Genomic DNA, 11,302 nt, shown 5'->3' with positions numbered 1-11,302 from the left:
GGTAGGCTATTAATTATTGCCTCAATTTCAGAGCCTGCTATTGGTCTATTCAGGGATTCAACTTCTTCCTGGTTTAGTCTTGGAAGAGGGTAAGTGTCCAGGAAATTATCCATTTCTTCTAGATTTTCTAGTTGATTTGCGTAGAGGTGTTTATAGTATTCTCTGATGGTAGTTTGTATTTCTGTGGGGACGGTGGTGATATCCCCTTTATCATTTTTTAATGCGTCTATTTGATTCCTCTCTCTTTTCTTCTTTATTAGTCTTGCTAGTGGTCTGTCAATTTTGTTGATCTTTTCAAAAAACCAACTCCTGGATTCATTGATTTTTTGGAGGGTTTTTTGTGTCTCTATCTCCTTCAATTCTGCTCTGATCTTAGTTATTTCTTGCCTTCTGCTAGCTTTTGAATGTGTTTGCTCTTACCTCTCTAGTTCGTTTAATTGTGATGTTAGAGTGTCAATTTTAGATCTTTCCTGCTTTCTCTTGTGGGCATTTAGTGCTATAAATTTCCCTCTACACACTGCTTTAAATGTGTCCCAGAGATTCTGGTATGTTGTATCTTTGTTCTCATTGGTTTCAAAGAACATCTTTATTTCTGCTTTCATTTCGTTATGTACCCAGTAGTCATTCAGGAGCAGGTTGTTCAGTTTCCATGTAGTTGAGTGGTTTTGATTGAGTTTCTTAGTCCTGAGTTCTAGTTTGATTGCACTGTGGTCTGAGAGACAGTTTGATATAATTTTTGTTCTTTTACATTTGCTGAAGAGTGCTTTACTTCCAATTATGTGGTCAATTTTGGAATAAGTGTGATGTGGTGCTGAGAAGAATGTATATTCTGTTGACTTGGGGTGGAGAGTTCTATAGATGTCTATTAGGTCCGCTTGGTGCAGAGATGAGTTCAATTCCTGGATATCCTTGTTAACTTTCTGTCTCGTTGATCTGTCTAATGTTGACAGTGGAGTGTTGAAGTCTCCCATTATTATTGTATGGGAGTCTAAGTCTCTTTGTCAGTCTCTAAGGACTTGCTTTATGAATCTGGGTGCTCCTGTATTGGGTGCATATATATTTAGGATAGTTAGCTCTTCCTGTTGAATTGATCCCTTTACCATTATGTAATGGCCTTCTTTGTCTCTTTTGATCTTTGATGGTTTAAAGTGTGTTTTATCAGAGACTAGGATTGCAACCCCTGCTTTTTTTTGTTCTCCATTTGCTTGGTAGATCTTCCTCCATCCCTTTATTTTGAGCCTATGTATGTCTCTGCATGTGAGATGGGTCTCCTGAAGACAGCAGACTGATGGGTCTTGACTCTTTATCCAGTTTGCCAGTCTGTGTCTTTTAATTGGAGCATTTAGTCCATTTACATTTAAGGTTAATATTGTTATGTGTGATCTTGATCCTGCCATTATGATATTAACTGGTTATTTTGCTCATTAGTTGATGCAGTTTCTTCCTAGGCTCGATGGTCTTTACATTTTGGCATGTTTTTGCAGTGGCTGGTACCGGTTGTTCCTTTCCATGTTTAGGGCTTCCTTCAGGGTCTCTTGTAAGGCAGGCCTGGTGGTGACAAAATCTCTAAGCATTTGCTTATCTGTAAAGAATTTTATTTCTCCTTCACTTATGAAACTTAGTTTGGCTGGATATGAAATTCTGGGTTTAAAATTCTTTTCTTTAAGAACGTTGAATATTGGCCCCCACTCTCTTCTGGCTTGTAGAGTTTCTGCCGAGAGATCTGCTGTCAGTCTGATGGGCTTCCCTTTGTGGGTAACCCGACCTTTCTCTCTGGCTGCCCTTAAGATTTTTTCCTTCATTTCAACTTTGGTGAATCTGGCAATTATGTGTCTTGGAGTTGCTCTTCTGGAGGAGTATCTTTGTGGCGTTCTCTGTATTTCCTGAATTTGAATGTTGGCCTGCCCTGCTAGGTTGGGGAAGTTCTCCTGGATGATATCCTGAAGAGTGTTTTCCAATTTGGTTCCATTTTCCCCCTCACTTTCAGGCACCCCAATCAGACATAGATTTGGTCTTTTTACATAATCCCATACTTCTTGCAGGCTTTGTTCATTTCTTTTTCTTCTTTTTTCTTTTGGTTTCTCTTCTCTCTTCATTTCATTCATTTGATCCTCCATCGCTGATACTCTTTCTTCCAGTTGATCGAGTCGGTTGCTGAAGCTTGTGCATTTGTCACGTATTTCTCGTGTCATGGTTTTCATCTCTGTCATTTCGTTTATGACCTTCTCTGCATTAATTAGTCTAGCTGTCAATTCTTCCACTCTTTTTTCAAGATTTTTAGTTTCTTTGCGCTGGGTACGTAATTCCTCCTTTAGCTCTGAGAGGTTTGATGGACTGAAGCCTTCTTCTCTCATCTCGTCAAAGTCATTCTCTGACCAACTTTGATCCGTTGCTGGCGATGGGCTGTGCTCCTTTGCAGGGGGAGATGCGCTCTTATTTTTTGAATTTCCAGCTTTTCTGCCCTGCTTTTTCCCCATCTTTGTGGTTTTATCTGTCTCTGGTCTTTGATGATGGTGATGTACTGTTGGGGTTTTGTTATAGATGTCCTTCCTGTTTGATAGTTTTCCTTCTGACAGTCAGGACCCTCAGCTATAGGTCTGTTGGAGATTGCTTGAGGTCCACTCCAGACCCTGTTTGTCTGGGTATCAGCAGCAGAGGTTGCAGAAGATAGAATATTGCTGAACAGTGAGTGCACCTGTCTGATTCTTGCTTTGGAAGCTTCCTCTCAGGGGTGTACTCCACCCTGTGAGGTGTGGGGTGTCAGACTGCCCCTAGTGGGGGATGTCTCCCAGTTAGGCTACTCAGGGGTCAGGGACCCACTTGAGCAGGCAGTCTGTCCCTTCTCAGATCTCAACCTCCGTGTTGGGAGATCCACTGCTCTCTTCAAAGCTGTCAGACAGAGTCGTTCGCGTCTGCACAGGCCTCTGCTGCTTCCCCTGTTATTTTTTAGTTGTGTCTTGTCCCCAGAGGCGGAGTCTACAGAGACAGGCAGGTTTCCTTGAGCTGCGGTGAGCTCCACCCAGTTCGAGCTTCTGAGCGGCTTTGTTTACCTACTTAAGCCTCAGGGATGGCAGGCGCCCCTCCCCCAGCCTCGCTGCTGCCTTGCTGTTAGATTGCTGCAGACTGCTGTGTTAGCAAGGAGGGAGGCTCCGTGGGTGTGGGACCTTCCCGGCCAGGTGTGGGGTATATTCTCCTGGTGTGCCGGTGTGCTTACCGCGCAGTATTGGGGTGGGAGTTACTCGATTTTCCAGGTGTTGTGTGTCTCAGTTCCCCTGGCTAGGAAAAGAGACTACCTTCCCCCCTTGCACTTCCCAGGTGAGGCAAAGCCTTGCCCTGCTTCAGCTCTCGCTGGTCAGGCTGCAGCAGCTGACCAGCACCGATTGTCCGGCACTCCCGAGTGAGATGACCCCAGTACCTCAGTTGAAAATGCCAAAATCACCGGTTTTCTGTGTCGCTCGCGCTGGGAGATGGAGACTGGAGCTGTTCTATTCGGCCATCTTGCTCCACCCCCTCTCCCCTACTTTTCTTAGAACATAAAAATATGTACAAACCTTGTAGAGCAAAATTTCTTAATGCATGTCAAAATTTAAAATATATATATTTTTGCCTCCCAAACTTTACTGGGATAAATGTATCACAGTCCCAGTCATAAAGAATGACACCTAATCAAGGTCATTCAATGTATTGTTTGTTTAACAGCAAAATATTGGGAACAACCTAGACTTTCACCTGCAAAATGCTAATTCAACAGCTTACCTTATATCTATACAATAGAATATGATGCAGCTGCATAAAGAGTACAGAATCTTTCAGCTATTCATATGGAAACACCTCGTCATTCTATTTTAATTATAGCATTTAAACATCACAGAATAAGATGTAGTTTTTGTAGTAGATCTGACCTTAGTACATTATTTTTACTGTTTTTCTTCTTTTAATTTAAAGAGAGAGTGTCTCACTCTCATACCGAGCTTGAAGTGCAGTGGCAAGATCATAATTGACTGCAGCCTCAACCTTGTGAGCTCAAGCAATCCTCCAGTCTCAGCCTCCTGAGTAGCTGGAATCACAGGCACATGCCACCATGCCTAGCTAATTTTTTGTGTTTGTTGCTGTAGAGATGGGGTTGCACCCAGGCTGCTGAAACCCCAGGCTGGTCTCAAACTTCTGGGCTCAAGTTTTCTGCCCACTTTCACTTCCAAAATGCTGGAATTACAAACAAGTGTCACCACACCTGATTCTGCCATTTTTTGTTTTTTGTTTTTTTTTTTTTTTTGAAATTGGACTGCAGTCTACTCACTCATCTCTTTCCCCATCAGGTGATTTCTATTTTTCCTCTATTTCTCTACCATATGTCCATGCCAAAATCTAGATGTATTTGCTTTTATTTAGAATTAGATTTTTTTTTTTTTTAAAGAGAAACCATAGGAATGGTCTCCTAGCTGATTTTCAGGATTCTAATCTTCACTGTCTAAGCCATAGGTTTTCAACTCCAAATACTGATTAGAATCACTTGTAGGTCATTTAAAGCCTACCAATGCCTGTACCATCCCTCAAGCATATCTGATTTGTCTGATGTGTGGTGTAGCCCAGGTATTGGTTGCTTAAAAATGCTTTCAAGGAAAAGGGTCATTTTGCAGTGGAGGAACTTTAACCCAGTGATCAAAGTTAACATCTCCAGTAATCAGAGATAACGACATCTTAGGGCATTCGAATATAATGGATGAAGAAGGTGCAGAATCATCCCTGTGGTATTCTTGTACAAAGTGTATAACTTGAGTTTAATTATGAGAAAATATTAGAAATGTCCAAACTGAGGGTCATGCTACAAAATAAGTAATCAATACGCTTCAAAAATGTGAAGCTCTTAAAGGTCAATCCTAACTTTCCCAGATTAAAGGAGACTGAGAGAACAGTACAATGAAGAGCAATGTGTAATACTAGATTGGATCCTCGTTCAGAAAAAGGACATTAGTCAGAACATCGAGGGGATTTGGATAAGGTCTGTACAGGCATTCATTTTACAGTGTTAATAATCATTTATTGATTTTGATTGTTAGGTGCATGTCTATAATGTTAATATTTGGGGAAGTTGAATGAAAAGCATATGGGGACTTTGCCTATCTTTGGAACATTTTAGAAAGTCTGAAATTATTTCAAAATTAAACATGAGAAGAAAAGAAAAGAAATATAGATCTTTTAGGTATTCTATTAAGTTGCCAAAATTGAAGATCATTTCCCAACTTATCTTGCCTAATGCTGGTCAGAGTAGTCTTCCTGGAAATGCTGTTTGTCATGTTTGTGACCTTCTCAAAGCTTTCCAGTGACTTCTGTTATTTGTAGGATGAAGTTCCCATTATGTAGGCTGCCATTCTGTGTCCTCATAACATGGCCCCAATCTCCCTTTTTTTAATGATCTGTATTGAAAGGCCTGACCAACATTTTACTTTCTTATGGCCAAACTTGTTCTAGTTCTTTCTTGCTTGTATAATGCCCTTCCTTGTCTTCTCAACTGTGGGACTTCAGTCAAGGTGGTGGGAAATATTTTAGAAGAAAAATTGTAAAGATAGTTATAGGAAATAGTCACAAACCTTCTTGGAAGTCAGGGGGTTTTCATAGCTTCAGTAAAAGGTTTGGCTGAAGGCAGCTGAATTATCTTAAAAGCTTAGGGCTTGGGTACATAGGAATGTAGAGGAGTTTACCTAAATAGCTTGTTTACTCAGGCGGTCCTAAAACCAACATTTAATCTTATGCTGGGGAAACTACTCTCGGGGAGGTCGGCAATGTTAATTACCTTCTAGTGGTGTTTACTCAAGACCTTTGTCATTTAATCTGTACTAAATAAATGTGAACTTCCCTGGCTGATCAGGGCCAAGGCTGTTAACTCTTTACGAGACCCTTCTTGGTATTGGTGAGTGACTTGGCCACCTAGCCTGCTCTTTCACTGGATATTTGTGTCTGAGTGTATTTGTTCCTCCATTGCTGGGTCAGGGCCTGCCGGTCGGACCCAGAGAGTTGGTGCCCGGTGTGAGGACCTTGCATGTTCGTTCCCAGATCTGAGGTATAGCTGCAAATAATTGTGACAGAACCCTCGAAAACGAAGGTGGAGACTATGCTGTTGGTAAGTCAGTAAGTCGATAAGTCAGTAAGTCAGTAGGTCATCGGTGTTTGCTTGGGATCTCCAATTTCGAGGGAATTGTTCAGGGTAGGGTTTTATCACGGGACAATGGTTATCAGCACAAGAGAAGCAGTATCTTAAAGTATTCAAACAGCTGCTTAAAGCCACTGGAGCCTCAGTTTCGTAGGCTCAATTAAGAGACCTAATGCAAATTGTATCACTTAACCCATGGTTCCTGGAAGAAGGTAAGCTAGACGTATAGATTTGGGAACAAGTGGGAAGAAATATTTTTGTTGTTGTGGTTGTTTTTTCTTTTCTTTTCTATTTTCTTTCTTTTTCTCTTTTTTTTTTTTTGTCTTTTTTTGTGAGACAGAGTCTTACTCTGTCACCCAGGCTGGAGTGCAGTGGCACAATCTTGGCTCACTGCAAGCTCTGTCTGCTCAGTTCACGCCGTTCTCCTGCCTCAGCCTCCTGTGTAGCTGAGACTACAGGCCACCACCACCACATCTGGCCAATTTTTTTTGCATTTTTAGTAGAGACAGGGTTTCACCATGTTAGCCAGCATGGTCTCGATCTCCTGACATCATGTGCAAGAGCAGTGGGTCCCAGTATAATCTTTAATGCTATGGGCTTTAATGAGGGCGACTCTGTTCCTATTATACACAGAAGAGCCTAAAAAAGGGAAGGAGAAGGAACCATCACCTACTTTACCACCTCTGAGTCCCTCAACCCCACTATCACAGGGCCAAAATAACAAACAGGAAAGGGAGGTTTTGCCTGAGTCCCCTGCTCCAATAAATAAGAGAAAAGAAGGCATACACTACAGCTATGGGACCCTGTCTTAAGCAAGCAGTAGCAAAAAGTGGCGCCTATGCAAGCGCAGTGCGTCCACTGTCCAGGACCTGTTTTGCTGCCCTCCAGCTCCACAGGTGGCCCACAGCAAAATATCATGTGTTCCTTGTATACAAGGAACATCTCAAATTATAATTCTCTGTTAAAATTTAAGTTAAATTTAAATTATAATTATGGCCACTGTTTTTCTTCTACTACCCCTGATGTGGCGCTCTCAAAATTTTAATTGGGTAGAACAGGGACCTCTGAAGGGAGAGAAATTACAAAGAGCCTATGAATTAGTTGAGGAACAATTAAAAGCCGGCCATACAGAACCATCTAACAGTCCTTGGAATTCACCCATTTCCTCATTCCCAAAAGTCTGGCAAATGGAAACTTTTGCATGACTTATGTGCTATTAATGCTAATCTACAGCCTACGGGACCCCTTCCCGTGTGGCAATTCGTCAAGATTGGCCTATAATTGCGATTGACTTAAAACATTGTTTTTATACTATTCCTTTCACAGAACAGAGAAAAATTTGCGTTTACATTATCAGCTATTAATAATGAAAGGTCAGCTTGCCGATTTTATTGGAAAGTGCATTCCTCAGGGAATGCTGAATAGTCCTACCATGCATCAGTAACATATAGATCAGCCTTGCTCCCCAGTGGAAAAGAATTTTGTAATAGCAAAATTATTCATTTTATGGATGATATATGACTGGCAGCCCCAAGAGAGCCAGCACGTTTAAGTTTATATGCCTGTGTCAAAAATACACAGTTGGCCGGATGCTGTGGCTCACGCCTGTAATCCCAGCACTTTGGGAGGCTGAGGCTGGCGGATCACGAGGTTAGGAGATCAAGACCATCCTAGCTAACACGGTGAAACCCTGACTCTACTAAAAATACAAAAAATCAGCCGGGCATGGTGGCATGCGCCTGTAGTCCTAGCTACTCGGGAGGCTGAGGCAGGAGAATAGCGTGAACCCGGGAGACAGAGGTTGCAGTGAGCTGAGATCATGCCACTGCACTCCAGCCTAGGTGATAGAGTGAGACTCTCTTAAACAAACAAACAAACAAAATCTGAAAGTGTTACAGTAGGTAGTTGGTCAGACATGAGCAGGGCAGGAGAGATGCTTCCACCACCCCCATGCTAGAAATGGCAAGTGATCGTCACCAGGTGATGGTCAAGTCAATTGCTTATTAACTGTCTCTCTAAAGTAATAATTGGCTGCAGGTAGTGCCAGGGAGACACAGTCTCACAATAGATAGAAAAGAGCGGAAACAGGTGATCAGCAGTTTCCCGATAAGTTCTCAGAAGTTCAGCCAGTGGGCTCAAACATATGCACTAAGAGGCAACATAATAGAGTTTTCTGGTATGTGACCTTCAGGGCCTTTTTTGTTTTTTTTGTTTTTGTTTTTTTTTAATTTTAGAATTTTTTAGGAACCCTGTTTTTAATTTTTTTGTCATTTTATTTTATTTTTAAATCTATTTTTCCATATGTTTTTGGGGATTTGGTATTTAATTACATAAGTTCTCTAGTGGTGATTTGTGAGATTTTGGTGCACCCATCACCAGAGCAGTATACACTCAACTCAATTTGTAGTCTTCTATCGTTCACTCCCTTCCCACTCTTTTCCCTGAGTCTGAGTCTATGGTATCATTCTTATGTCTTTGCATCCTCATAGCTTAGCACCCACTTATGAGTGAGAATATAATATACAGTGTTTGGTTTTCTATTCCTGAGTTACTTTGCTTAAAATAAGAGTCTCCCGTTTCTTCCATGTTGCTCGAATGCCATTAATTCATTCCTTTTATGGCTGAGTAGTATTCAATCATGGATATAAGACAATTTTTTTACCCACTCATTTATAGTTTACGTTCCCACCAGCAGTGTAGACGTATTCCCTTTTCACCGCTTCCACATGGACATCTATTACTTTTATTTATTTATTTTTGAGATGGATGGAGTCTTGCTGTTTCACCCCGGTTGGAGTGCAGTGGCAAGACCTTGTCTCACTCTAACTTCTGCCTCCCAGGTTCAAGCCATTCTTCTGCCTCAGCCTCTGGAGCAGCTGGGATTACAGGCATGTGCCACCTCACCTGGGTAATTTTCTTGTATTTTTAGTAGAGACAGGGTTTCACCATGGTGTGCACACTGGTGTCAAACCCCTGACCTTAAGTGATCTGCCCATCTTGGACTCCCAAGGTGTTGGGATTACAGGTGTCAGCCACTGTGCCTGCCCAGCAACTGTTATTTTTTCATTGTTTGATTATGAACATTCTTGCAGGAGTAAGGTGGTATCACATTGTGGTTTTCTTTTGCATTTCCCTGATCATTAGTGAAATTGAGCATTTTTTCATATGTTTGATAACCATTTGTGCATCTTCTTTTGAGAATTCTTTATTCACATACTTAGCCCACTTTTTCATGGGATTGTTTGTTTACTAATTTGTTTGAGTTTCTTGTAGATTCTGGCTATTGATTATCTTTCAAATGTATAGATTGTGAAGATTTTCTTTCATTCTGTGGATTATATGTTTAGTCTTCTGACTGTTGTTTTGCTGTGCAGAAGCTCTTTAGTTTCTCACCTATTTATTTTTGCTTTTGTTGCATTTGCTTTTGGGTTCTTGGTCATTAATTTTTTGCCTAAGCCAATGTCCAGAAGGATTTTTCCAATGTCATCTTCTAGAATTTTTAGTTTCAGGTCTTAGTTTTAAGTCCTTGATTCATCTTGAGTTGATTTTTGTATAAGGTGAGAGATGAAGATCCAGTTTTATTCTCCTACTTTGGCTTGCCAATTATTTCAGCACCATTTGTTGAATAAGGTGTCCTTACTTATTTTATGTTTTGGTTTTCTTTGTCAAAGATAAGTTGGCTGTAAGTATTTAGGTTTATTTCTGGGATCTGTATTCTGTTCCATTGGTCTATGTGCCTATTTTTATACCAGCACCAAGCTGTTTTGGTGACTTTGGACTTAGAGTATTGTTGGAAGTCAGGTGATGTGACACAACCAGATTTGTTCCTTTTGCTTAGTCTCACTTTGAGTATGTTGGCTCTTGTTTGGTTCCATATGAATTTTAGAATTGTTCTTTCTAGTTCTGTGAAAAATGATGGTGGCATTTTAATGGGAATTGCATTGAATTTGCAGATTGCTTTTGTCAGTGTGGTCATTTTCACAATAATGATTCTATTCATCCATGAGGATGGGGTCCATTTTCATTTTTTGCATCATCTATGATTTCTTTCAGCAGTGTTTTGTAGTTTTTCTTGAGGTCTTTCACCTCCTTGTTTAGATATATTCCTAGTTATTATTTCTTTAAAACTGCTGTTGTAAAAGGGGTTCAGTTCTTGATTTGACTCTCTGCTTGGTCACTGTTGTTGTGTAGCAGAGCTATTGATTTGTTCACATTAATTTTGTATACTGAAACTTTGCTGAATTCATTTATCAGTTTTAGCAGCTTTCTGGAGGAATCTTTAGGGTCTATAGACTGCTCCACATATTACAGGTGAGCCAACATACAACTGAAAGGTTTAGAGCAATGTTTGCCAAACAAATTGCTCTAATTGAAGAAGCAATTGTGTGACTTTAATAAGGTTCCAGGATTATACTGTCCCCTTTTTGCTGTGATTTCCCTTTGCCCTTCTCTGATTTGACTTCATACCCTTTTCCATGGGATGTGACTTCTCCAGAATGAGCCTTCCTAGTCAGGTAGGATCAGGTAAAACATACAGCCACAAAGGTTTTCTACAATGCATTCTCTGAGAGCTTTTGAAGAAATGGGGTGCCAGGTGTGCTGTCACAGGCCTGTAATCCCAGCATTTTGAGAGTCCAAGGCAGGAGGATCACTTGAAACCGGGAGTTTAACACCAGCCTAAGCAACAAAGGGAGACCACATCTTTACTAAACAAAATAAATCAAATTAGCCAAGTGCAGTGGCGCATGCTTATAGTCTCAGACACTTGGGAGGCTAAGTGGGAGGACCGCTTCAGCCTAGGAGTTCAAGACTGCAGTGAGTACCCTCTAGTCTAGGCGACAGAACAAGAGTGTGTCTCTTAAAGAAAAAAAAGAAAAGAAAAAGAATGGTGTAAACAGGAAAGCCAAGATCTTAGGCATCTCCAGATGATTGCCTGAAGAAAAAGTTTTTTCTTGGCTTCAAAACATTTCAAGATGTATATTTCTTTGCAAAAGAAAGACATGCCAATTGTAACTTTATTATTTTCTGAGGCACAGAAGAAAGGGAAGATTAGATCAATTGCTTTTCTGCCCACTGTATCTCTTCCTACCTGCCTTCTATCCTTTAATCAAATGTATAAATGCTAAGCCTCTTGAAACGTCTTCAGAGAGAACA

This window comes from Piliocolobus tephrosceles, chromosome 21 (assembly GCF_002776525.5).
Source record: "Piliocolobus tephrosceles isolate RC106 chromosome 21, ASM277652v3, whole genome shotgun sequence".
Taxonomy (NCBI): Eukaryota; Metazoa; Chordata; class Mammalia; order Primates; family Cercopithecidae; genus Piliocolobus; species Piliocolobus tephrosceles.
Note: the sequence above shows the minus strand (reverse complement) of the source record.